The 27892-nt window shown below is 41.5% G+C and overlaps 1 protein-coding gene and 1 long non-coding RNA gene across 18 annotated transcripts in view; one reads left to right on the top strand and one right to left on the bottom strand.

Annotated features, from left to right (window-relative positions):
• The window catches only part of GRIN2B (glutamate ionotropic receptor NMDA type subunit 2B), a 300157-nt gene that overhangs the window by 157895 nt on the left and 114370 nt on the right, over window positions 1-27892 (bottom strand). The window lies entirely within an intron of this gene.
• Window positions 7713-27892, top strand: part of LOC307225511 — a 58556-nt gene continuing 38376 nt past the window's right edge. For 4 of the 5 annotated variants that reach the window (XR_013843039.1, XR_013843040.1, XR_013843041.1 and 1 more), the window contains exons 1-2: window positions 7713-7857; window positions 24883-24972. This is a non-coding gene — a long non-coding RNA (uncharacterized lncRNA). Of the gene's footprint in view, window positions 7858-24882; window positions 24973-25055; window positions 25646-27892 lie in introns of those variants that run through there. The other variant, XR_013843043.1, reaches the window with a different exon arrangement.

Here is a 27892-nt window from a genome sequence, read left to right as displayed (position 1 = left end):
CTTTTTCAGATGACAACACGATTTCAGTCTAACTCTTTCTGTTTTTGACTGATCATACAGTCAAAAACCAGCTAAGCAGAAGCTGGAAGAGAGACCCTTTTGACCAACATTTTGCCAAGGAGTCACAAGAATTGGATGGTATTTATTATGCATAACTAGCAGCTATTCAGTAGCAGGCAGCTGACATCGTGGTACTCAGCATCATGGCTTGTTCGCTGGAAACGTGTGTAAGACCCCAGTCCTAAAATCTTCCATTGGATCTGACAGATTTAACATTCAAAGTTCTTGAGTTCACAGTTACCCAAAACAAGCAGACTATTTTGTAGAGAGAACATAATAAAATGGATTTCCTGTGCCTGGTCTCAGTCTCCTCCCACTACAGTCTCTTTAACGTACACTACAGATGCTCGTGTGGGAAGTTGGAAGGAAGGTTTAAAGTGGCTTATTAAACTGAACAAGCTGCTCAGATTTTGTCTTTCAAACTAATGCTGTAGCTGCTTCGTCCTAATCATACCAACCTGAGTCATGTGCAAATCTCAGTAAGTAGAACAGGCTGACATTATAAAGTGAGACTTGCTGGTGCTGACCAGCAATGTGCAGCCCGGCCTTGGCCACATTTAGTCAGAAGTGTCCTTGGCTTTGTTCAATGTGACTTACTTCTGAGTAAACAGATTGCAACCACAGTTGTGCAAAAGAGAGTGGGAAACAATGAATGGTGCTGGTTTCTTTTGCATTTAACTTGACCTCATTACACCTGATATTTTACTTGCCAAAAAGCCAAACCATTTTGTGCATTTTAACTTCAAGCTCACCCATGGAAAGCAAATTTCAATACTATATGCATGAGTACTCACAAAAACTAAATGTATGCATGCAAGTGTTGAAGCCAAAATTATCTCCCTTTTTCATTCATTCATACTTTATGACTAAATCAGCCCTAACTAAAAACCAGGGCTAAAGTTTGAATATTGTCAACATACCAAGTTGGTGTTGTTATGTTAAAAAAAATGATATCAGCAGAAGGAAGATAAGATAACTGTTGCGTGTGCCAGAAACAGAAACAGAAGCACAATTTATTTACTGCATAGCCAGTATCCAAATCAAATGATACGGCAAGCCTTTTCAAATAACCCAGCCATCACCACCAAATAATGGTGCTGCATGCCCCAGTGAAAAAGCATGCTGTGACTGAAGCACAGGCTTTTAGTGTTGTGACACCAGCTCTCTAGAATTACCTTGCCCTAGAAGTAAAGCAAACCCCACAACATTATGTTTTGGACATTTGTTGACAACAGTTCTTTTCTCCCAAAACCTTCCCAAATTAGTTTGCTTGATTTCTGCAACTTTTAATTCCTTTTGGATTCTTTTTTAAAGCACTGTTTTATTATTTGTATTATGTTTTATATTCTATTTTTTACTACCATTCAATGCAGAAAAGTTTATAATTTCTGCACTAGTCAATAAATAGATAAATATCAAAGGATAATTATATCTAACAGTACCATTCCAGCAAAATGTGCTTTAGGCTGACAAAGAGTGTGGAAGAGAGAATAATAATAATAATAATAATAATAATAATAATAATAATTTATTTGTACCCCACCCATCTGTCTGGGTTTCCCCAGCCACTCTGGGAGGCTTGCAACAAAGATTAAAAATACGTTAAAATGTCACACATTAAAAGCTTCCCTGAACAGGGCTGCCTTTAGATGTCTTCTAAATATCAGGTAGTTGTTTATCTCTTTGACATCTGAAGGGAGGGCGTTCCACAGGGTGGGCGCCACTACCGAGAAGGCCCTCTGCCTGGTTCCCTGTAGTTTTGCTTCTCGCAGTGAGGGAACCACCGGAAGGCCCTTGGCGCTGGACCTCCGGGCAGAACAATAGGGGTGGAGACACTCCTTCAGGTATACTGGGCCGAGGCCATTTAGGGCTTTAAAAGGTCAACACCAAGACTCTGAATTGTGCTCGGAAACGTACTGGGAGCCAGTGTAGGTCTTTCAGGACTGGTGTTATATGGTCTCGGCGGCCGCCCCCAGTCACTAGTCTAGCTGCCGCATTCTGGATTAGTTGTAGTTTCCAGGTCATCTTCAAAGGTAGCCCCACGTAGAGCGCATTGCAGTAGTCCAAGCGGGAGATAACTAGAGCATGCACCACTCTGGCAAGACAGTCCACGGGCAGGTAGGGTCTCAGCCTGCATACCAGATGGAGCTGGTAGACAGCTGCCCTGGATACAGAATTAACCTGCACCTCCATGGACAGCTGTGAGTCCAAAATGACTCCCAGGCTGTGCACCTGGTCCTTCAGGGGCACAGTTACCTCATTCAGGACCAGGGAGTCCTCCACACCAGCCCGCCCCCTGTCCCCCAAGAACAGTACTTCTGTCTTGTCAGGATTCAACCTCAATTCATTAGCCACCATCCATCCTCCAACCACCTCCAGGCACTCACACAGGACCTTGACTGCCTTCACTGGTTCCAATTTAAAAGAGAGGTAGAGCTGGGTATAAGATATAAGGATGATGTTATGTGTACAACATCCCAGCATTAAATGCACATTGTCACACTGTGTCCACACCCATGCTCAGAACAGGCTCTTGAAATCAGTGAATGTAACTTGGATCAAATGATTTCAATAGATCAAGTCTAATTAAGCTCCTTCTCCAGTACTATAATTATCTTAGGGCCTATCCACAATTTTCCTGTGATTTCGAGTCATGGGTCTGAGAGGTTTCAGGTTTTTGTCCCACTACTTTCCCTGGGAAAACCCACTATTTACTGCAGAAAATCTGCAGAAAACTTGATTAACGTTTGTTCCAATTCGGCAATAAACAGCAGGGTTTCCCAGGGAAAGTAGCTGGACAAAAAAAACCCAACCCTTTCAGATCTGTGACTTGAAACCACTTGAAGTCACGGGACAAATTGAAGTGCGGATGGAGCCTTAGTGTTCTATGGATCTAAAATGAGTTCCAGATGCCAAAAAAACCTGCATTTGTTTAGTGAGATGTGCAGAACGAGCTCCAGACTCACACACTTTCCTCCCCTTACCACCTCCTGCCAGGAGAGGGAATTCAGCAGTGATAATTTCCCTGAACCTCAGCTTCTTGTGTAATTTCAACCAGAAATTGTAAAGTTAGTGTAATGGGGTTTGGGGTTGCTTGTGCATAAAGCTCAAACTGCTCCAAGCTGAGTAGTTTGGTTAAAACTTTCCCCTGGCTGGACAGTCAGTACTCCGTGACTGTCTCAATCACTGGCAGAATCCGTCAGTGGGCGTTTCCTGAATTTCCTCCAACATAAAAGTTCTTTGACACCAAGTCTTCGCCTAGCTTCCCTGCGCGGAAGCTTTCTGCGCAGAGTGGGCGTCCCAAGGGGAGGTCCTGTGCTCTCCCCGCTGGTCTCGCTGAAACAGTCCCGGAGCCTTTCCTCCGAAGCTCCCTCAGCCCCCTCTTTCTCCCTGGCGTCACGTCTATTTCCTTCCCCAGCGGAAGCTCTCCCTCTCTCCTTGCTGGTTCCCTCTCCAGCGTCATTGGGGAGCCTTACCACCACCCTTGGCTCCGATGGCAGTTCCCTGACAGTTAGCTTGTTTTGAAACTGACTATAGCTAGGGATGACTACACAGCAAACTGAGATTCAGAGAAACTAGGATAAGGGGAAGGGATGGAATACATGCAAGCTCAATGTTTACTACATCTCCTTCTTGTTCCTACATGTCTCATTTAACCATCGTTTAGCATGAAGTGCAAAGTGGGTGTTGTGTAGTTTTTATCAACCCAATATTTTTCAGGAGCTGCTGCCACTAACCCCGCAAAAATTGTGTTATTTAAACTTCCAAAAGAAGTTGCTGTAAGTTTGGGGTCTTATTTTAAATTCTCTAGGCAACTGCGGTACACAGTAAGAGGTCAGGAGGAAGAAAGGGACAAAGATGGAGAGAGCTGTAAATAATGTCATGAGCTGTTACTGTAAACAAACTGACCGCTAAAAAATGGCAGGGGATCTAGTTGAGTTGAAGATGCCCCCTGCAGAGAAAGAGATGCTACAAACACTGCAGGGAGAAACTAAAAAGGAGGACTTTAAAAGGCAGAAGGGGAAAGCTTTGAAGCCCTTACTCCGAGCATCGAACAAGGGTAATGGCCTGGGTTTGGCTAGCTTGATTGCAAGGACCTTTAACAAAACAGTTTTAATGTTCCTTGAATGTTTATGGATGGTGCTGGGAAGGATCAATTCCTCTGTAGCTGTCGGGGTCTCAGACCTGGGCTCTACTACAGCATCTTAGCTGTGAAATCTGGAAGAACCGCTCTGTGCCTAGGAGGGCAGGGCCCTGATGGACTCCAGCTACAAAAGCTGAGGCTGCTGAAGAGGCTGGAGACCATCTTCGCTTTCTCTTAGTGCAGTCCCAGGTAATATTTTATTCTCTTGCTAATGATGCCGTTTTAAAAGTGCATTTTATATTTGACTTCCTTGGTAGTGTCTTATTTTGAAATCTTTTAAGATAATGTTTTAGTTTCCTGTTAATTAGGTTGTTTGAATGTATGCTTGACTTTCTTCAGTAATGTTTTGTTCTGGATTGTTTTATTTGATGTTTTAATGTAGGTTGCAAACCACTTTGAATTTTTTTTCTTAAATATAAATCAGTATAGAGATGAAATGATCGATGATAATAATAATGTTTGAGAGGAAAACAGCAGTTTGGAATTTAAGATGCCTGCTTCAGATTCTCTTTGGGAATCTGGTGCTGTCTACTTGCACTTACGCTCTGCTTACATATTTGTAATTAATCTGTAATCTGGTCTACTGTCTAGCTTGCACTTACGCTCTGCTTACATATTTGTAATTAAGGCAAACATTGCAAGGACACCAAAGTCTCCAGGCCTATCTCAGCCAAAGGTAGAGGTGGGGATCAGATTATATAAAGTCCATTCTCTAAGACAGTAGTGTTGATGTGCCCTTTGAAGTAGCTACTGAGATAATTCTGAAAGCATGCTGCAAATGCTACGTATTTGGACTGTTACATCCGTCGCTCCACTGCCTGTATTCCAAGTGGAAAGGAACAAAATCATCATCAGTCAGATGAATACAGTCCTCTTTCCCAAGAGCATCATTTTAATTTTGAAACTTTGTCTCCTCCCTTCCCTTCCTCTTTTCCCCCTTTCAGACCCCTATTCCAAGGATCACTATGCTACCCTTTTCAAAAAGAGAGAAAAAATGAATTGCTGCATGCAGAGGGAAAGGTTCTTGCCAGAATGTGATTTGCCTTATTTTCTGCAAGCTAAAGCATGGAGGGGAATTGTCCAAATTAAGTTGCTTGATTACAAAAATTAATCTTGTCACTTAGTGTCCCTGTTCCACAGAAAAGGGCCTTTGATTAGCCTCCTTGTTTCAGAATATTACAAGCAGAAGGCAATTTTCCAGACAAGGATAGGAGAAGGCGAGAGTGAAGGGGACAAGGCCAGACAGCTGATTCCAATGCCCAAGACATTCCGCACACGTGATACAGGCCATCTCCTTCAGAATGAAAAGGTATCGGTGAACACAGCCAGGGAAGACAGAAGATATCTGTGAATGCTTTCAGTTCTTACCAAAGATGTCTGCAGCACCCTGAGCCTCTGTATTTTGTGAGACAGATTCAAGTGCATTCTGGATATTTAGGTTTGCACATTTAAAGCAGCTTAAAGCACTCTGTTACCTTAGTGGAACACATCTATTTTATTTTTTAAACGGACAATTTGTGGTTTGGAAAATGACAGGGAAGTGCATTTAAAAATGTGAGATGTACAAAAGTCTAATGGAAGATGTGTAAACACCCTGCGCATCATGAAGAATGCAGGAAGAATGCTCATTGTCATTTAACTGCCCCATAAACAAATCAGAGTGAATGCTCAATAAAGTGTAGTTTGTGCAAGCAAATCAGGATGAATAAACAGGACATCTGGAGATGCTCACAGTCAGTGATTCCTCTTATGGTTTGCTCACAGTTAAATTACAACGTTATTCCTAGTGATGTCAACAAGACTTATATTTTGGGGCTCAGAAATACAAGTCTTGTGGGCTCATAAAGTTTGCTTCAAACACAAGGTGAGTCCTACAGTATTAAATTATTCTATGTCTTGAATTTTAATCTCTCTGTGTTCTTCTTCTTCATCATCATTTATTATTTATACCCCGCCCATCCGGCTGGGTTTCCCCAACCACTCTAGGTGACTCCCAACAGATTAAAAACAGAATAAAATATCAAACATTAAAAACTTCCCTAAACAGGCAAACAGGGAAAGGGAGAAGGAATTATCTCTCTCCACCACCCTGTTTCCGGTCTCTGCCTTGCTGCAAGGTATAACACTGGGCGGCAAGAAGTCCCTAGGAAATGTTATTTCCCCCAAAGCTAGTGCAGTATCAGTCACTCCCATGCCATGTGTTATAAAGGAGAGAGGTGGCAGAAAGACAGCCCTTCTTCATTCTCATTGCTTGCAAATGCTGCAGCAGTAATTGCTGCTCCCACCACAGAGGGGAAGGGAGACCTCCTACTACCTCCCCTTTCACTACTTATTGCAGTTTATCCCTACTAACAGAACATCACCAGTGCAGCTATAGATCAGCCATAGAAGAAAAGTCTTACAGCCTTTCTGAAATTCTAACAAGGGGGTGGATTTCCTAGCCTCTTCAGGAATGATTTTCCAGAAGGACATTCCGGAGTTTGGAGCCACTACTGTAAAGGCCATGATTCTAGCACTTTCCTGTACTAACCATAGCTGTCAAGTGTCCCTTATTTGAAGGGACAGTCCCTTATTCCAGCGCCATGTCCCGCTGCTGTCCCTTATTGATGGATGTCCCTTAAATGTCCCTTAAATGATGTCCCTTAAATTTCAAAGGAAGCAGCTCCTCTCCCTCCCTCCCTGGCAGCCAGGGAGGAGGGAGGCTCCAACTGTGTTGCTTGGCTGTGTTGCTCACCCAATAAGAAGTTGAAGAACAACTGGGGGGTGGAGCTTGCATGCCTTGTGTGTGGCTAGTTAATGCAAGCTGAGGCGTTTTTTGAATGCTGGACGCCATTTTGTTGCACGTGCTGCTGCAAACTTTGCAGTGCAAAGCCAGGCTGGGGAGCCATTTTAAATTGAGGCTGCATAGGCCTTGTGGTGCATGTGATTCATATTCTATTCAGCTGAACCTCTGGTTACAAAGTTGGTTGGACAGTGTTCTCGAAGCTACCAGCATGAGTTTAATCAGACTGCAGGAGGACGGGAAGACTGGAGTGCCTGGAACAGGTGAGGCTCCAGGTCCCTTATTTTGGCTGCTGGTCCCTTATTTTCAAGGCTGCTGGTCCCTTATTTTCAAATCTGTAAGTTGACAGCTATGGTACTAACCTGCTGCATGGATGAGATAGTGTAGCGAGTTGAGCATGGCACCTCCCTTCTGCCACCTCCCCTTGTATGGAATCAGATTTAGAGAAGGAGGTTTAGTCTCCTTTAATTATCCTCTCTCCCAAGCCTGCTTTCTCTCTCCTGATCACTCTACCGTCTCCCAGCAGCTAGACTCCTCTTTGTACTCCCCAACTTTCAGCCTGCCTCCACCATTAAATGCTTGCCAGAAGGCTTGGCAAGTATCTGCTACCCATCTTTGAGACAGCCAGGGCTTGCAGCAAAGGATGCAGCATCTCCGTTCCTATAGCAACAGAATATCTCCTCCCACCTGCGTTCCTGTCCAGTTCTGCCCTTCGAAGATACTGGCTCCATTACCAGGGCAACCAGCTTGTTGGGCCACCAAGTTAGGTGTGGCTTGATGGCAATGTCCACAGGGATTCCGTCTGACCCCAATCTGGCCAGCTCTTGTGGGTGAATTTAGTCCCCAGCAGATGGTAAACAGTGCCTGGCAGGTGAGCTTATATAGGGACAGATATGGGAGTTCTAGACTGTGAATGGCCTTTAAAACATGCTCTAAGGAGGGAGAAGGCCTCCACACAAAGGCTGGGCTTTCCTTTCAAGTAGCAGGCTGGGTCCGGAAGAACCCCTAGGCACAAATAGGATAACTGTAAACCCATTGATGATAAGCAGGCTTATCTTTTCCACACCATAGTCATTCCCTTCCAACATCACCTTCACCTTTTGAATTTAATTTCAGTGGGTTCCTCCTCATCCACTTAACCAAAGGGCTAGTATCTGGTACACTTTTACAAGAGTTGTTTATCTGTTTGCTATGCCCTTGGACACCTCTTAAGATAACCAAATTCTGCATGGTTTTTGAGATCAAGGCAAAGGTCTTAATCTATGCTTGGATACAGTTAGATGACATTTTGAATCAAGATGGCAAACTTAACCTTTCAAATGAGCACTGATATTATTATTATTATTATTATTATTATCATCATCATCATCACCATCATTATTATCATTATTGGTTTCTTAGAATTCCTGAGCAGAACCAGGTATGAGGCTGATAGTTAATAATACCAAACAGCTGAGATTTCTAACAATTCTGCCTTAAATGTAACATATAATACTTTTTAGGCAATTGCATAAATTTAAGAAGGTTTTTATTTATATGTCTGCCATCCTTCATTTTAATAGCAGATTCTAAGGCTAAAAAGCAAATCAGTTGATGTTCTTAAACATGTCAAAACAAGTTAAGAAATTAAGTCCATGCATTCAATTAAAATTATCCTATTCAACAATTTTTTAAAAGCAGTCTCGAAGTAGGAATGCTAATTTTGATGATCTGATTTACAGTACATTTTTCACTAAAAGAACTATTTTGCATTATGGTCTCAATTTCCCTTTTGTTTGACACATTATGTTGAAACTTTCAGAAAACCATACTATTTTTGTCCTATTTAGTAATCAGATTACTGGGAATTTGTGGAAACAAGGATATTATATGAATAGCCCCGTGAATGATTTGATTCACTTGCAGAATTTTAGAATATGCATATATGTGTTTACTGCCATATACCATGTGTTTTTACTGCCAGTTTTAGTACATGATCACTGTTCTTCATAAGTGTTCAAATTACTGTATTCTCTCCTGCTTTTCTCTATCAACAATGTTCACAAAAGAATGCATTTGTTTGGTATAGGTAGCTGAAAATGATTGATATAAAAGTTGAGTGAATATTCTGACTGTTTCTGGTAGGTGTGGGTCTGACTCTAATTTAAACAATATTTCAGAAAGGAGGAATATATGGCTGCCGAGTCTGCAAAATGATAATGTCATTTACATAATTACATAAATTGAATTCCAGGAGAGTGATGCTCCTAGCTACCATTTCTCTCCTAATCCCTCTCTAGTCTTGCTGGTGACCAAAAGAATAGTATTTGGTGCTATGAGCTGTGACTCTACTCAGAGTTCCTAAGATCAGCCTAACACTCCTGATGTCAGTGCCTGATTGACAGTGCAGCAATACCAATAGACCCTATTAAGTGACCATCCTATGCACAGTTTTTGCAACAGTAATAACTCAGGTTGCAGTTAGGCCTACTGAAAAATATGGTATATTCAAACTAGAACAAAGAATAGATCCATTTGTCAACCAAACTGAAAACCTTGACGGTCACAGGGAAGAGAGAACAAGCTTGTTTTCTCCTGCTCTGGAGGGTAGGACTCAAACCATGGGTTCAAGTTATAAGAAAGGAGATTCTAACTAAACACCAGGAAGAACTTTCTGACAGTAAGAGCTGTTCAACAGTGGTGTGGTCTCCCTCAGCAGGTTGTGGACTCTTCTTCATTGGAGGTTTTTAAGCAGAGGTTGGATGGCCATCTGTCAGGGATGCAGGTAGGTGGACTAAATGACTTTTGGGGTTCCCTCCAACTCTACAATTCTATGATTCTGTGACGTTTATTTAAAGAAGCCACATATAAGAAAAAAGACAGGCTTTAAAAAAAAAAACTGTTTTGTCACAGATTGTATTAGCATAAGTAGAGTAGTGACTTAGGTGATGAATGCCGTGAAGGGTAGCGTGAGGCAACATGTAAAAGTCTGTATTCTAAAGAGTTGCTTCTTTTTTGTACGGTTGCATGCCACCCCAATCTCCAAGTGGTGATTTCTGGGGTTCCAGGCGCTCACCCAGGGTTCATGTTTCCTTTCAGGAATGAGGCACAGTGAAGACTGCAGTGTCTTATGGCATATGGCTTATTTACACACCTATGTACAACCTGAGTCTTCAATGGAGGGGTTCACAGCACTAACACCCCAAAAGGGTCTTTTTTTCTCCCATAGTCACAGCCTTGGATTCAAATGGGTATCAAATATCATGCTCTCTAACGTTGCTCTCCCTCGCTCTATCTACCTGCTGCTTTCCTTCTAGGTCCCATCTCTCCTCCTCTCTACTCTAAACTCTTGCATTATCTGTTGAGGGAGGAGGGCCCACCAATTTGATGTCTAGCACAAGCCCTTTATTCTCATAATGGAGAGGCTAGCCTGGCTTAATTAGCTGTTAAAACTTGCTGAATCCAGGGATTAGAAGTGTCTAGTATCCAGTTTAAATACCCCAAGCCTTGATTAAATTCTAACACTTACTGGACCCAGGAATATAGAGGTCTGGCACCCACAAACTCATAACAGTACCAAAGCTACGCAAAGCATTGAAATTCCATTCTGGGAAGTAGCAAGCAGCAAAACCTGGTTTCTATAGCAGTGCCATGGAAACGTCTCACTGTGAATTTGTGCCTTCAGGCCCCTTTGCAACTAAAGCATATTTCTTCCCCAACACCCACTTCCACATCATATGCCCACCCCCTCCAAATGATTAAAGGGTATGGTATACTCTGGCAAAAAAGGGCTGGACTAGCTCCTTCCTGGCTATTGATACAGAATGGTGTCTTAAAACACAATAAAGGAATAAATGTCTCTTCATTTAGAAATCCTTTTATTTTACCTAACAATGTATTAAGGAACAGACCCAATAATCTTATGCAAGGGATCTTTTGGAATGCCCTTTTTTTTCTTGGAATGATGTCTTCCAAAACTGAAGTTAACTATCAGAATGTAGAACTAAGTCCTCTTAATCTACTGTTTTGTCTGTTGTCTCATGGCTCCTTCCTCTACCTTGGACTACTCTGACTCTCCTTCCTCTCCTGGCTCCTGTCTTGTGGGTGGTGTCAAATCCTATAAATCACTTATCCCCTCTCCTGGGTCACTCTCCCAGTCCCTGCCTCTGACCCACACTCTTCAGAGTCCTGCCAGTCCCTGACACAAGCTGCTCAAAGTGTGTTGCTCTTCCTCTTTCCAACTTGCCTCAGGCACACCTTGCTCACAGGTCCTGCTCTAGAAAACATGAATCCCACTTTTGACACCAGTGTTGCATTCCACCCCAATCTCTGAGCACTGCAAAATTCTAGGGGTTCCTGGTTCTTATCCAGGATTCAGTTTCCTCCAAATGAGGGACAGCAGAAACTATGGTGTCTTTAGGATATATGGTTTATTTACACATATAAAAAACCTGAGCCTAAGATGGAGAGGCTCACAGCATTAGCATCCCAAGAGGGTCTTGCTTCTCCCATAGCCACAGCCTTGGATTCCAGCAGAAATCAGGCATGGCTCTGTCTCACAGATTTCAGCCTTCTGCTTCTCGTTTGTAGCTCACACATCCAACTCTCAACTCTGCCCTTTGTCCTTCTAACTACCAGCAAGTTGACTGAAGGGGACCCACCTATTTTCCATATGGCACAGAGCCACTTCCTTTGTTACCTTATAGGCCCATATTTAGAGGGCCATTACCTCACTAGGAAGCTAGCCTGGCTATTCCAAGAATTGAATCCGTGCTTGATCCAGGAATCAGAACAGGTCTCAGGCATACAGCCCACCCCCACAAAACTCAGAACCAAATATTGCAAGGGATTAATGGGAACTTAATTACTGAATTTCCGACTTTCTATAAATATATTTGTGTCGGTATTGTAGTTGTAGGAGCCATTTCATGCATTTTAATTAACAAGCCTAGTATGGGAGTACTGATGCATACATAATTTCATAAATATTAGTTAAGTGTAAATTTCAGAATCTCCAAAATGTTAGCTTTAGGGTCCCCAGAATAAGTGACTGTCTGGCCAGAAAGCAGCAAAGGAAAAAACACATCTTTAGTAGAACATGGGGCAACAGAAAACACTTAATATTAATCAATGCACTGTCAGGGTGTAATCAGACAGCAGGTTCTCATATTTGGGTCAGTGCTTTAGTACTAAACCACAAGCACTGGAAGAGTTCCTGGGAACCAGACCAAACTGTTCTCACAGGAGTTTGCATCCTACCACTTTGAAATTGGTTGTGCAGTCGAGCCCTGGAACTTTGATATGTTCATGCCAGGCATCAACATGAGCTGAAGCTAATAACACATAACCACTGCATGTGCACTAGAAATGCAATGACTGGCAACTCCCTATGTAGGTATGCAAGTTAAATCCACTCATACATACCAATGAACACATCCAACCAACTTCTGTCCTTAATTTCTAATAGAATAAGCTTATGCAAATAGCTTAACTGATTTCTCATTTGCTTCTTTACATTTTTCTCCTTGAAATATGTGGACTTCACTTTTCTTTGCCCTAAAAAAACTCATCTTTTTCCCCACCCATGTGGAGTTTTGATCCTGAAATTGACATCTCTCTGTTAAACTCCAGAACCTGCAGGAAGTCAGCATCTAATCTGAATCAAGCAACAGTTTGCATTTTACGATGCTGGAAACTAACGACATGACTGGGGCATCCAGGACTGTTTATTCATGTACCGGTATGTGCCCATTTATATGTATAGTAGCGGATGGAGTCTAATTTCCCTCCCAAAATTCTGTGCATTCACCCACACATATGGTGTAAAAATTCAGTCCCCATCCCATTTCCACTTCATACAATAAGAGGGCAGATTTGTGAACAGACGTAACCCCATTACATCTAGTTTGGACCTTGAAATCCCCTAAACACAATCTTTATTTTTCTTTATATAAAATGACTAGCAAATAGAAATTGAAACTTTAATGCTGTATAAGACACTGTAGTTGATCTACCTGTTTACAGAGTCTCTTCTGTGATTTGTTTAAAATGTGGGGGGAAGTGAGAGGGCTATGGTTCAGCGATAGAGCACGTAGTTTGGGTGCCAAAAGTCGCACGTTTAGTTCCCTGCATCTCCAGGTAGGGCTTGGGGAGACTCTAGTCTGAAATCCTAGGAAGCCACTGCTAGCATAGACAGTAATGAGCTAGATGGAACAATAATCTGATTCAGTATAAAGCAGCTTTCTACGTCCTTTTAACTAGAATTGTACATCCTTCAGATATTGACTGTCTTTCCTCCAGACTGCTAAGATTCTCTGGCCATGACTCAAAATTACACTAATAGCTTGCGAAGATCCTATAGCATCTATCAACTGATGCACGGTCATTATAAAGGGCCGTCTACTAATGCTGATGGAAATGTCCAGGAAAGCAATGTAGTCAAGATTTTAATATTCAGCAAGGATTACAAGAACGTTTGAATGGATCTGCTCTTCGAATCATTTTATTTACTTTTCCAGTCTTCTTGAGAGATACGCCTTTACAAGTGTTTATTTGAATTTTGTCCATTCCTGGAGAAAAGCACATTGCTTTTAATGCTTTTGCTTATCCAGCCCTTGGTTCTTACTTCCAAACAAAGTGCACTAGTTGCAGGCGTCTTAGCAAGACTCAGGATGATGTTATTCCTAATCTTTAGTATGTTTTCCAGAAGGCTTTCATCATTTGTTTGTATTAAACTGGTGGAAGGGAATGGATCGTACTATATAAGAGGAAATATATTACATTATAGAGGGATAAGGAAATGGGCATGTATGAACAAAATGATCCATACTTTGCTCTGATGTCGGGAATGTAATCAAGTACACTTGAGTACATTCCTGAAAGTTCGGGATTTAAATCTCATATCCAACAGCTGTTTCCAAGGTCACAAATATCTCCCAAATCCTGCAGATTCAGGAAATCCAGGTGAACATTGATCAAACGCATTCATGTCACTGGCATGGGGAATAGCTCGCTGACAGCTGCCACCAGTCAGAATAGACAGCAGTAGAATAGTAGCCTGGGTCTGTAGGGCAGCTTTACCATCGTAGGACACAGACACTCATGTTCTGTGGGCACACTCAAGTCAACAGTACCAGAGTGCTTTTAGCTTCCTCCAGTGGACTCTGCATGTACATGGAAAATGCTAAATGAGATTTCCAAATCCCAGCAAATTATTTAGGAGAGATACGTGAGTAGGAGACAGTGGAATAATGATGCATTGTACAAACAGAATAAAAAGAGAAATGCCTGCCTAGAGACTTATAATTCAAAAGACTTGAAAGGCAAGAAGACAAGATTTTATCTTTTTTTAAAAAAAAATCCATGTATATTTTCAGTTCTAATTTAAGTGCTCCTCCACAAAAAAAACCTAATAAAACATTCCCATGAAGGAACCTGTTACATCATCATCAGCCTGATGAAAAAGATGGCTTGGGATTAACTTTGAGCCACTTCCAACATAATGTTCTGTGCTTACAGAATGACTTTTAAAAGCAATTGGATGAGCGCCTCCATTTGGAAATGTTACACGGGGACTACAACATTCCTCAGATGGATTAATGAACATGCTCATCAGTTTCTGTCAGGTTCTGTTCACAGTTTGCTCAGGGATGGGGTGGGGAATGTGCCTGCCTAATTCACATGTAACATTGCCACGTGCAGGCACTGTGACTGCGATAAAAGAGATTGCATAACAGGAAAGTAAAAAAGCATAGTTGCAAACCAGGGTCTCTCCCATATGACCTATTTATTGAACATACATTCTGATTTGTTTGCCCCACACACTTTCCAGGGCATTTTCCCATCACTTTCCGTATCACAAAAACAATAATGGGGGGGGGGGGAATAAATGGATATGTTCCACAAGAGTGTCAAACCAACTTTAACTACACAACCTAAATTAGCTGGTATGGGATTGAATCCCACCCAAAACTATGGACAGGTCTGGAAGTGCCTCAGGAGGTCTCTTGTTCAAATCTCAGCTCAGTCATAAATTCACTCAGTGATAGTAGCAAGCCACTATCTCTCCAGCCCAGTCTTCCGTCTATAATATGAGGATGATGACAGTGCTGGCATATATTACACCGCTGTATTGATTACTAAGATAATGCAGATAAAGCACTTCAAACACTTAAGGAAGGTGCTATGTAAATATTGTTGTCCTTCAGATTCTATCAATAAGCCCTTAGTCTGTGTTGCCAATGTTGTTGTTTTTTTCAAGTCCCCAAACCATTTTAGGATTGCCACTTAAATGCTAAATAATCCCCTGCAATTTCTTGGAAACAGTGCTATCCACAAATTTCCCTGCTGTACCAGTTTTTCTATTTGCTTCTTTTCCTCTCCATCTCTTATCCTCAGTCTCTCACTTACAGGTGTTTTTAAGCTCACATTTCCCACTTGCTACTACTTCTTCCATTCATGTTCAGCCCTGTAGTTTACCAGCTTGCAAATTCCAGAGAACGCACAGGACCACAACACAAAACAGCAAGGACAGAATGAAAACATCTCTGGAATGACAGGAAGAGATTAGACTAAAATGAGAAACGACCAGAAAGTCACTCCTGAATCCCAGGCCACTTCATTATTGTGGTTGTCCCTGCATGCCAGCTGGGACAGAAAGTCAAGGTAGCAACGTATTGCAAGGAAAAGCTATTTTCAGTGTACTTCAAGCACAGCTTTAATGATGAAGCACTGGAAATCTTGTAAGAAAAGTCTGTTCCTGGCTGTTTTCCAACCTGTCTTCAAATCAGAAAGGTCTGACTAAGCATCTAAACTTTTGGAACTGGCTCACCAAATCTATGGAGATTAGCTCATCACTGCAAGCAGCAGTAGGAGCACTTGGGTTGGATAAACCCCATAAGAAGAACTTCCACTTCTCCTGCAGCCAGAGGTCTCGGATTTTGTCTTTATCATTCCATTCAGTCCCTTTCTTTCCTGTTCATCACATGCTTCAGTGCAGGGGGGGGGGGTCGGGAAAGGATTTGTGCCGCATTTGTTTTCCTGACATTCTTCAGGGCCAATGCTAAAGTTTCTTCAGTGACGCAGCTGCTCTCTTCCACATCTTGCTGAGTGAACCCTGCTCTAAGCAATGTGCTTCTCCCTCCCTGAAGGTGGGAGTGTGTAAGATATTATTCCACTGCAGCTGCATGAGCAGCCCTGGCATGCCATCAGGAAGGAAACATTAGCAAAAGGCACTGATGATGTCAGAACAAAGATTATGCCAGCCATAACTTCTCACAAAAGAAAGGCCAACATCACTTTAGGTTTGGGCATTCACACAAAAATCAACTCTTAAGTATATAACGATTCCATTGCACCTGCCACAATTCTGCAATCTGAATACTTAAGTTCTGTACATAATACATCCATATGCTTATTTTTACACGAATATGCTACATCAGAACCAGTTCAAATCTGATTTGAGGCTTATGAATCCACTTGAAGGATGAAGAGCAGACACTGGGCTTAAGCCAAGAACCAAACAAGCATTGTCCATGAGAACCAGCCATGGGTGCAAGCTGGGGGTTTTGACTATGACAGCCAGATGCTAGACCATGCCAGAAACAACTCATAGACAAAACAGTAGTACCCATTTGGCAGCTCAACATCTACATCCTTAAGAACCAAATGGCATGTGATGCTAAACATGTTATTAGCAACCACATCTTAAGGGTTTTCTTATTTAATACTAGGCATGGAGTAGGTCTGGCTTCCATCAAGTCTGCAGTGAACAGAGAGGGGTGACTTTTCTCTTCTCAGCTGCAGTCCTGGGCAAAAATAACCCCATGAATGCTACAATTGGTTTTTGTCCCTAAGGCTAACAATAATAGAGGAGGAGCAATGTCGGTGGGGCTGCAGCTGGGGAGGGAAAAGTTAAGGCAAGCCTTCCCACCCATCAACAGTACAGTCTCATTGGAAGCCAGGGGTTGCAAGTCCTTAATTTTAAAATTTTGCCATAAAGCTTGCTTTTTTCCTTTCCTTTTTCTTTTTTTGAATCATCAGCAGCCTAGGCTGAGAAGGGATGTGCAAGTTTGTTTTATGGCAAATATTAAAAAGTAACTATTATCAAGAGGTTTTCTCTACCAACTTGTCATTGTTTTCTAAGTCCTCCCTTTTTGAAAAATGGAGATTAGAGAATAGAGGATTGGGAATGAGCGCTCTGGCAGGCTTGAGTGTGAGGAAAGGGGGGTCCTACTTTGGGTGAGATGGGGAAAGAATATTTTAGTGGTAAATTAATTGAAAGAGAATTGATTTGTGGGAATCTAGGTGGGAAAATAATTTCAAGTAAGTTAACCAATGGGGAAATTATTGGAGTTTGGTTATTTGTACTCAGATCCTACTTCTTTATTTTGTTATTCTGTAGCCTCTCTCAACCTCACTAGTTAGCCTTCAGTACCATGTATGGGGTACATCAGCAAATGCAGAATCAGAGGAGTGGTTCAGTGAAGTTCTGTGTACTCAGTTTGTGGTCTTGGCATGTTATTTCTCTCCATTTATCTCCTTGTCAGGCAATCTGTTTCCAATAGTGACCAGCCCAAGGCCTGAGGGTGTTTACACAGGGCAGGAGGGCAGGAGCAACCCTCTGTTTTTTACTCAGCTATTGTGCAGAAAACAATATCTGTCTTCCACGGGCAGAGCTGCTCTAGAGCAAGCAGAACAGACTTTAGTTGTGTGGACCAGAGGGATGGGAAGGGTGGATGGAACATTTAGCATTCCCATTTTTGGGCATCGCCAACTACCCCTAGTCCACTGATCTATTTACCAGATACTATGTGAAAAAGAATATCTTTGGTCTCACAGAAAATAAACGGTCCAGGATGCAGTTCTGAATTCTCCATTTTTTTCTAAATAAGCCCCTGGTTCTTGCAGTGCTCTGATCACAAGGGGGCTGGTTCATCACTTCCACAAGTTCAATACAGGACAAGTAAATTTAAATTACATAGTGTGAAATTTGGCACAGCTGCCTGTTTTGGCACAAGATTCATGGGAATTAATGCAGACTCATAAAATATTGTCCTTTTCAAGGGGTGAGAGGAAAAATTGGTAACATTCTCAGCTATAGCATCATTTTTTAAAAAAAGAAAATAGTAAAGGAGAGAGATAAGACAAGAGGAAAGCTCATGTAGAAAAAAAGCAGCAGGAACATGTCCTAATTTGGAACGACAGCCCTCATTGCCATGGCAACTCTGAATCACCCTACAGCATAAAGAACTGGCTATTTGTGGTGTTAAATGGTTGAACTTCTAGAAGAGGGGGGAAATGGGATTATGCAGTGAAAGATTATAGTACCAACTGGTTTCTTTCTTGCAGATTTTCTAGTCCATTTTATCATGGGAAATGTTTATGTCCAGGAATCCGTGTTACACACATTTTCTATCACTCAAAGGGCAAGCTATTCTGGCTTGTCAGTCCCTGGGCAGTACGCTGAAATCAAAGAGGACTGAATGAAGTGTTAGAAGAAGCAAACACCCAGTTTCTCTTACTAACACAATTCTCAGCAAGTGAATTCAAGGAGACCATAGAGTGGACAGATATTGAGAACCAGCGACATTTAATGAAGTTATCAGAAACAGTTCCCTCACATTCATCACTGATCAGCAAAATATTGCCAATAACCATGTAAAGAATCAGTAGAAATAATACAGTGGATATGTAAGTTATAGAACTGGATTCAAAAATATAAATACCACCTATCTCAATGAAAACAACGGTCAGAGACTTGCCTCTAAAAAGGATCTGTACAAAATGCAAACAATGAAATAGGCAAGAAAACATAAAGGAAATGTCTTATACTGGTCACATTCAGATAACTCTTCAAACCACAAATGGAGAACCTGTGGACCTCCAGATATTGTTTATTATTGTTGTTTATTGTTTATATTTTATTGTTTATTGTTTATATTGTTTATTATTGTTGTTGATTAAGGTATACAGACTCATTGTTAAAACCGTGTTTATGGAAGACAATCTTACTCGGCTACGAGTGATCGCCAAAGAAGAAGAAGATTGTTAGATTACAACTCCCATCATATTTCACCATTGGACGTGCTGACTAAGTCTCATGGGACTTGCAGTGCAATATCCTCCAGCACTATAGCTTGGAGGATAGAGAGCAGTTGAGAGGGAAAGGATTAGAAGCTTCTGCTTATACTTAAGGTAAACCATAGATTGCCATTTTGCCCAAATTATAATTTGCCCTAAAACTATAATTGAAACATGATGTGGGCTCCTGATTTCTGACCAAGCTACAGTTTGCATTTGGAAAGAAAGAGTGATAGTGATTTCCTGTGAATTAGAAGCAGAAGATTCTAATATCCTCCACTATCATGTGGGAGAAGACAAAAGGCACAAGGGGATGCAAGAGCCTCTGGTTTGATTTTGAAACAAGCTATAGTTTTGGGTTATGTCTAAATGGGGCCATTGAGTAAATATTAGGTTTCTTTAGCCAAGTACTGTGCCTAGGACTTTCCAAAATCTAACAGAATCTCCCAACTATTCTACAGTGGTACCTTGGGTTACAGACGCTTCAGGTTACAGACTCTGCTAACCCAGAAATAGTACCTCGGGTTAAGAACTTTGCTTCAAGATGAAAACAGAAATCGAGCAGCAGCAGCGGGAGGCCCCATTAGCTAAAGTGGTACCTCAAGTTAAGTACTTAATTTGTTCTGGAGGTCCATTCTTAACCTGAAACTGTTCTTAACCTGAAGCACCACTTTAGCTAATGGGGCCTCCTGCTGCTGCCACGCTGCCGGAGCCTGATTTCTGTTCTCATCCTGAAGCAAAGTTCTTAACCCGAGGTACTATTTCTGGGTTAGCAGAGTCTGTAACCTGAAGCGTATGTAACTTGAAGCGTATGTAACCCGAGGTACCACTGTACTGCAATTCTTTTAACTAGAGATGTCTGGGCTTGAAATTGGGACCATCTACATGCAATGTGTCTTCTCCAACAGTGAGTTAGTCCTTCAGAACTACACTAATAGCATACTTCATTTTTCACTATGAGCTTCTGATGGATCCTGTCTGCATAGAACCATACAGATGTCAGCTCTGAGTATTTTAGCTGGCTCCTATTAATATTCCTGATTTTCACAAATATCTCTAGCCCATTTTAAATCTGATTATATTACTGGCTATCAGCTCAATCACTGTTCCACTGGTGAGCTGTGCACAGAACCAAAACACCCCCTTTCTTGTTTTAGATCTGATGTGCATTAATTTTGGTAGGTTCTCTCTGGTTCTTACATTAACCAGAATAAGCAGCTCTTCTACTGTCATTGTTATTCAAAACCACACAGAAATGCTTTTATTTTATTACCCCTTTCCTGCCTGTTTTCTCTCCTAAGGCATCCTCTCCCTGTATGGAAGTCTTACATACCCATGTTATTACAGTTTCTTTTTCTGAACCTTTTTCCAGTTTCCTACTGTATTTGTTTTGAGATGAGGTAGCTAGAGCTGTTTATAGTACTCCAACAGTGAACAGAATGTCACCGATCTCCAGCATCAGAAATTATTTCAGTGACACAACAGACAACTGTGTCAGTGCTAGAAGCAAGCAGAGTGGGTGCTGAAATCAATCATCTGGTCCAAGTGGGAGCAAGGGAAAGGGAGAGAGGAGGGGAGGAAGGACTGTTCGCTAAAACTCACACAATGCATATTTTATTGCTCTGAGAGCAAGATTCGTCCCTCTGGTCATTAATTAATTATTCAAATATTGCCTTAAAAACTCTGTTTGCTTTAGCCCATGAATGACACTAAACATTACTCTTACTTTCTCTGCCCCATGATGCTTCCTCTATCCCCCTCACCAACTTTCACTCTGAACCTCCCTGGGGCTGCGACTGCAAGACTTGCTGCTGCAAGCTTTATTAAATGATGCCAGGGGAGACTGAAGTGTGGAACAAATAAAACTTTACTTAACACAGTAAAACACTACAACTGATCCTAAAATGGCTGCTTTCCTAGGTTTCGATTCCCTGCTCCTCTTCTTGCATTATTACTTCCCTACATGCAGAACAATCTGCTTCCTACTACATCTCCCTCTATGTGTGCACATTGATTTTGTGTGTGAGAGAGACAGACACACACACACACACACACACACACACACACATTGTATCTGGTACACCTTATTCCAGCACTCTATGTGTCAGCACTGGTCCACCTGCTTGAGGTGGTAGACGAACCCAAATGTCTACCTGGGTTCCACCATAACCAACAACTGTTCCATGAACACTGAGCTGGACAAGTGTACTGGCAAGGCAGCTAAGGCAATGGCTGTAGGTGCACTCTTCTACTGTCTCCTGTGATAGACGGGTGCTAACAACAACAATGATGCAGCCACAGGTTATCTCAGTGACCAAACCTTTCCTGGACTCACACAGGCACTTGGGCTACAAACAGTTTCATTTGCTCACCTAAGCCCTTGATAGAGCACCAGCAACTGTTACCTGTCTGCCTGTACTTGATATTTATTTAATGTTCGTACCCATCCTTGGATTCCTTGGAGTATAAAATGCAAACGTTTTTTTAAAAAATGGCTCCTGTGGATTATGGTTTGTTTCCTCCATCACTGATTTTACAGAGATGAATAAATGGAATTATGTATGGCCCAACATTGGTTACCAATATTTATTTTCCTATTTGAGCACAGATTATTTATTTTTTTGCCTGTGCGATAGGTGAGCCTTTCTGCCACAACAATACAGCACCTAATCTTGCAGGGAAATGGTTCACAAATTCAGTTCCATTCAGCTGCTTTTCTTAGCTACTCTTTAACTGTCTGGAAACAATTTCATGGATTTACATCCAGTAAAACTCAGTAATCTTATAAACCTTATATCTGTCAAAAGTTGCACTGAATGTACAGAACCTAGGACTTCTGTCATTCATCTGAATTTCCCAAAAATTCACTACTGGTATCAAGAACTATAAATAGTTCTTTTCCTGCTAACTTACAGGTGATTTCTTCAGTGAAATGACAAATGAAAATATTTCTTGTTCATACTTTTCATATCCAAACATATACTCATCTGACATTGCATATGCATGTCCATAATTGTACAACTACTGAACTGACCTACTCTCTAGATTCTTCTTGATTATAACCTTCAGTTTTTCTCTGTGATTCATTTCCTTTTGAATTTGCTCCTTTAGTCAGGACTAGCTGGTGTGATGGGGCAGAACCACCTACCCAACACCAGCATCCACTGCAGCTTATCAGGACAGGGTAGGTGGAGCTGTGCAGGAGCACCAACAGAAGGAGGAGATTGGCTCTGCCCTTGTGCCTGCACAGACCTCCCTATCCAGGTGAACTGCAGCAATGCTGGGTGAAGATGGTAGCTTAGCCATCACACCAACTGCTCCTAGTGCCACTGGACTCTTTATCCTTCAATGCCCTGAAAACTTACACATTCAACTACTTTAAAAGAGTATAAAATAGACATTCATGGCGCTTAGTACATATAATAGGTAAAGGTAAAGGGACCCCTGACCATTAGGTCCAGTCGTGACCGACTCTGGGGTTGCGGCGCTCATCTCGCTTTATTGGCCGAGGGAGCCAGTGTACAGCTTCCGGGTCACGTGGCCAGCATGACTAAGCTGCTTCTGGAGAACCAGAGCAGTGCACAGAAATGCCGTTTACCTTCCCACCGGAGCAGTACGTATTTATCTACTTGCACTTTGACGTGCTTTCAAACTGCTAGGTTGGCAGGAGCAGGGACTGAGCAACGGGAGCTCACCCCGTCGCGGGGATTCAAACCTCCGACCTTCTGATCGGCAAGTCCTAGGCTCTGTGGTTTAACCCACAGTGCCACCCACGTCCCTAGTACATATATTAGGCTCTACTCAAAAACTAAAATTTTAAGAAAATGAAACTTTTATGATGCGAGTATATTTTTGAAATGTGAAGTGTATATCTCTATAATAAATTCGTGTTATTAAAAAGCAGCTTTAAAAATATGTAGCATGATATTAGAAAACAGTTTGCTCTTTTTGAGAGTTCCAATACAAGTTGATGTATGTGGGCATTCAGAATATTTTAAGGTAAGATATGGGTGTTGATTGACCTAATGCATTACAGGTTGTTGTTGTTTTAGATTTTGAAGCAATTTTGTCCTTGAGGCTACTCTATTCTAAATAGCTCTTTGCAACATATGAATACTGTAGTAGTAGTAGCAGCAGCAGCATAAAGCTTAAAATAAACTGAGCACTTCACAGAACTGAGCACTTCACATCCCTGCTCAGAGGCTTGCGGACAAAAATGAGCAAGGTACAAGAGGGCAGGGGAACAGAAAGGGAGCTAAGGATGTACAAATGGGTAATTTATAAAGCACTTCAAGCTGATAAACCTTTTAATTTTTTTCATTTTATAATGATAAATCGGGAGGAGTATTAGAGGCGGGGAAACAAGATAAAAATTATATTTTAAGGAATTTTTAGATAGGCAACAATGGAAAGAGAATCCCAGTTGTGGGAAGAAGTAAAAGAGGCAACAAGAAAAGAGAGGGAGAGACTAAAGCAAGCAAATTTCTGTAAATTTAATGTGAATCATTTGTAGAAGTCTCACATCTTAAATTGTCCTGGCAATTATTATTATTATTATTATTATTATTATTATTATTATTATTACAGTATAGAACTCTGGATATAAGAATCAGCATTGCAGTGCATGGGTTTATTGTGAACCAAAATAAAACAAGGAAGTTTGAAGAAAAGACTGAAGATAATTCTACGTATAGTTGCTATCCTGAAATGATGAAAATGCTTGCCATGTTAAGAACTGAAGGAACAACATGTTCTAGGAAAACAACAGAGTATCCTATTCTGCACATGTTTAGTTACAGATGGAAGGATGAGATCTATTCATTGAACTATCTCGAGTAGATTTGTTTGATTTGTTTCAGAAGTTACTTTTAATTTTAGAAAAACCATCCTTCTGGACTCAGTGTATTTTTCAAATTACAGAAACTACATATCCAAGATGACAGTGATTAGTGGTGCTGCCTGAGAAATGCAGCTGAACAACATCTTCACAGCCTTGCCCTTTGCTGCATATGGCCCCTTCAACATTGGTTATTAGCAATAATTTAAGATATATCTCTCCCGCTAGCATGAACTAGAGGAACAGAAAAGAGAGAATAACTAACTAAAGCTCATGCTACTGCTAGTTAATAAAATGCCAATGTATTATTCAAGAGCGTGTCTATATTTTATAGCTGCTGCACAGAGGGAGCCGCCAGCTTGCTTCTGGCATTTTGGTAGCATAAGACACATTGCAACAGCTTCTTCCCACCCTCTGAGCATTGCAGACATACATCCGGGCAAATAGACATGGATGCAGGCAAATATACTGTTGTCATGCAAATTTGGGGGACAGAGAGAAGATAGAAAATAGCTACAATACATTAGCACTGTTCCCAAATTGTGTCAGATCCTCACACCTATTCTGCTTGTTGCAATCTTAATTTCTTGATGATTTTCCCCTGCAGTTGGAAACTGCTAGCCAGAACTACAATTTACTATACATCAGATTGGAAGAGATACCACAGAACATGATTGCCCACAAAGATACAAATAGTTGGGAAATTCAGTACGTTGTTGCTCACCAGCCAATGTATCCAAAGTTGTGTTTAGTGGTATACAAACAAGTATGCCTTCTGTCTCAAAGCTTCCTACACTTTTCCTCTTCAATACAGAATGTGGTTCATTTCCTTATTAATATCAATCATCAAAACAGAAATCATTTTGGGTGGTAAGCCAGGGTCAAGACCACCATCTCAATTTCCTTCCTCTGTCTTACCCTATAATCATTTCTTCCTCTTTAGTTTGCAATTTAGTACTTTACCCAGCTACAAGTAAGACTACTGTCTCCTCTTGGCAGGGAAAGAGAAAGAAATTTCCATTCTTCAACGGAGCACTGGGAGAGTGTTGTGGCATCTTTGAGGCACCATCATGTTGCTAAGATACTAAGGTGAGCAGATACCAAAGTTCCCAGACTAAGCCCAAACATCAACACTGCTCAAACAGTAAAAAATGTATTGTACATTATTTTAGAAATAACCAGGAACAAAGAAAACGTTAAAGGAATTAACAATAGAAAGCCATCCTTGAGGTTTGAAGTTATCTAACTGACCTGGATCTCAGAATTGAGATTTATGGTTCAGAAACTATTCCAGGAAAGCTACATCCACTGCACATCTCAAAGAACAGCAATCTACAGGTAAGAAAAAAAGACCCTTCCTCACACAGTGCTGTGAAGGCAGTAGTCAAATATAGCAGATGAAAAGCCAGTGCTATCCCTAGAGTCATTTCTTTCCTTTAGCCAGGTATGGGCAGCCTGTGGTGCTCCAGATGTTCTTGGATTACAACTCCCACCATCCCTGACAACTAGCCATACAGATTCCCCACCCCTCCCTTAAACCTCATGGTCCATACAGAAGACACAGAATGACAAAGCCCCAAACTCTGAAACCTTATAGGCAAAACTGACTAACCAGTACAGCACTTGGTTCCTTTAACAGTAGAATAGCAATGGGCTCTAGAGCAGATTGCAATAAGTAGACATTCTTCAAGTTTGGGAATAGGAGCCAGTGGACACAATACGGGTTCATAACAGCTTCACTGATCAAGAATTATTAAATGTGGACATAAAGGTAAAGGTAAAGGTACCCCTGCCCGTACGGGCCAGTCTTGACGGACTCTGGGGTTGTGCACCCATCTCACTTAAGAGGCCAGGGGCCAGCGCTGTCCGGAGACACTTCCGGGTCACGTGGCCAGCGTGACATCGCTGCTCTGGCCAGAGCCAGAGCCAGAGCCAGAGCCGCACACGGAAACGCCGTTTACCTTCCCGCTGGTAAGCGGTCCCTATTTATCTACTTGCACCCGGAGGTGCTTTCGAACTGCTAGGTTGGCAGGCGCTGGGACCGAGCAGCGGGAGCGCACCCCGCCGCAGGGATTCGAACCGCCGACCTTTCGATCGGCAAGCCCTAGGCGCTGAGGCTTTAACCCACAGCGCCACCTGCGTCCCAAAATGTGGACATACTGTACATGAAAAACAATTAGTCCTCTCTCTCTCTCGCTCTCTCTCTCTCTCACACACACACAGGTTACTAGGACAGCACCTAAGATAGACACTTTGCCACCTCCTTGTTGCTGAGACAGAGCAACATGCACACAGAGATCCAACTGCTTAAACTGCATTAAACTGACAAACTACTGTATTGAGAGCAGAAAAAACCCTATAAAATAACCTGTGTCCAGGAAAGAATGACAAAATAACCTATGACATGTTCTCATGAAATTGCTTAGAGACAAAATTCTTCAGTAAAATCATGCTAACTTGCAATTCCTTTAAGTTCACCTAAGGAAAGGATGGCTCAAAGGTCTGTTAGAAACCACGTTCCATACTATGGTCTCCAGATAAATATAATCACTGTTATCTCCACTTCTGCATTTTTATACAGACCTTGTATAGTGCAAGTTATTGATACTAACAAAAAGTGTTAAGCAAAGAAGTAATAATAAAATTTAAAATTAGAAGAGAAACAACAGGAAAACAAACATTTAGAAGAGCAGGTACTGACATAATGAAACTGAGAAGCTTTTTAGATGGACTATGAAAATCACCATTTTGAATATTTAGTACTCTGCTATTTTCAGTTGTTTTACATGAATACTGCAGCTTTTATGTTTAATGTGGGATAATTCATTGTGTGTCTATGTTTGTAGTGTTTTAATTCTGTTGCTTTTGTCCCTCTATTGTATGCCACTTTGAATATGATTAGTCCTACAAAAATGTTATAGAAACGTTAATAAGAATAACAATGATATAAAAAACAGTTTTTAAACATGGCAGGATCCTATAGCATAAGGCCTGCAGGCAGTAGTTGGAAGGGTGAGAGGCTAGTATTTTATCCAAGTCAGGCTAAAGTCAGGATCCAGAACAACTGAGAGGCCAGAATTGGGTGTGTAGTAAGGTCAGATCTGGAACAACAAACACAGATCACAGGCCAGAGGCAGGCATGTTACCAAGGTTGGACAAATGGCAAAATTCTAAATGAATGAATGAAGTATAGGAGGAGCAAGGTAAGGCACATACGTCCATATGGCTACTCTTTGACAAATTAGACAGGATGAAATCTGAGTTAGTTGTTTATATAAGATAAGGCATCTACTGGTTCCTCAGTTCACCTGGTGTAGCTGGAGAGATGAGCTGCAGTACCCTTCTCTGGCCATTATTTGGTTCATTTGGAATGAAAACTGTCATGGTAGCAACAGGAAGTAGGGGGCTTGGTCCCATGTCAGAAAACAGCAGAGCAATAGATTTAGATAAAATAATGCAACCAGCTATCTTGTGAAGTGGTGAGATCTTTGTCCTTGGATAGACACTACTTAGGGATATTTAGAAACATCCTGTCTTGGGGCAGGAATTTGGACTACATCATCTGTAGAGTGTCAACTCTGATTTGGTCATAATCATTCTGAGAAACAGCAAAGGCTAGCAAAAAGGTTATAATGTTAAGTTCCAGTCGCATCTTTGGGCAACAATACAAAACTAGACAAACAGTAGGAGAGCTGATTTATATATTTGCATTTGGTGAGCAGAGACCTGGATATTATTGTGGTTTCCGATACATGGTTCTTGTGAAAAAAGCAGGATATTTAAACAAGCAATTCTGCCAAAGATATGTTAAGATTATGCTTGCTTATATCCAGAGAGAAGAAATGCCATGGTGTATCTGCAGCAGTACAACTGGATGCCTTCATCTGCCCTAGCTGCAACAAAACATCTCCCATATTGGTCTCTGTGGTGCTGTAACACTCTAGTGGTTTGACTTCACCCCCAATGGTGCACTCTTCCGTAGTATCACAGGATAGACAGATGCCAGCAA

Source organism: Podarcis cretensis, assembly GCF_951804945.1.
Source record: "Podarcis cretensis genome assembly, chromosome: 10".
In the NCBI taxonomy this organism is placed as follows: Eukaryota; Metazoa; Chordata; class Lepidosauria; order Squamata; family Lacertidae; genus Podarcis; species Podarcis cretensis.
The sequence above is the reverse complement of the archived record's forward strand: the minus strand, read 5'-3'. Positions and strand labels throughout refer to the sequence as shown.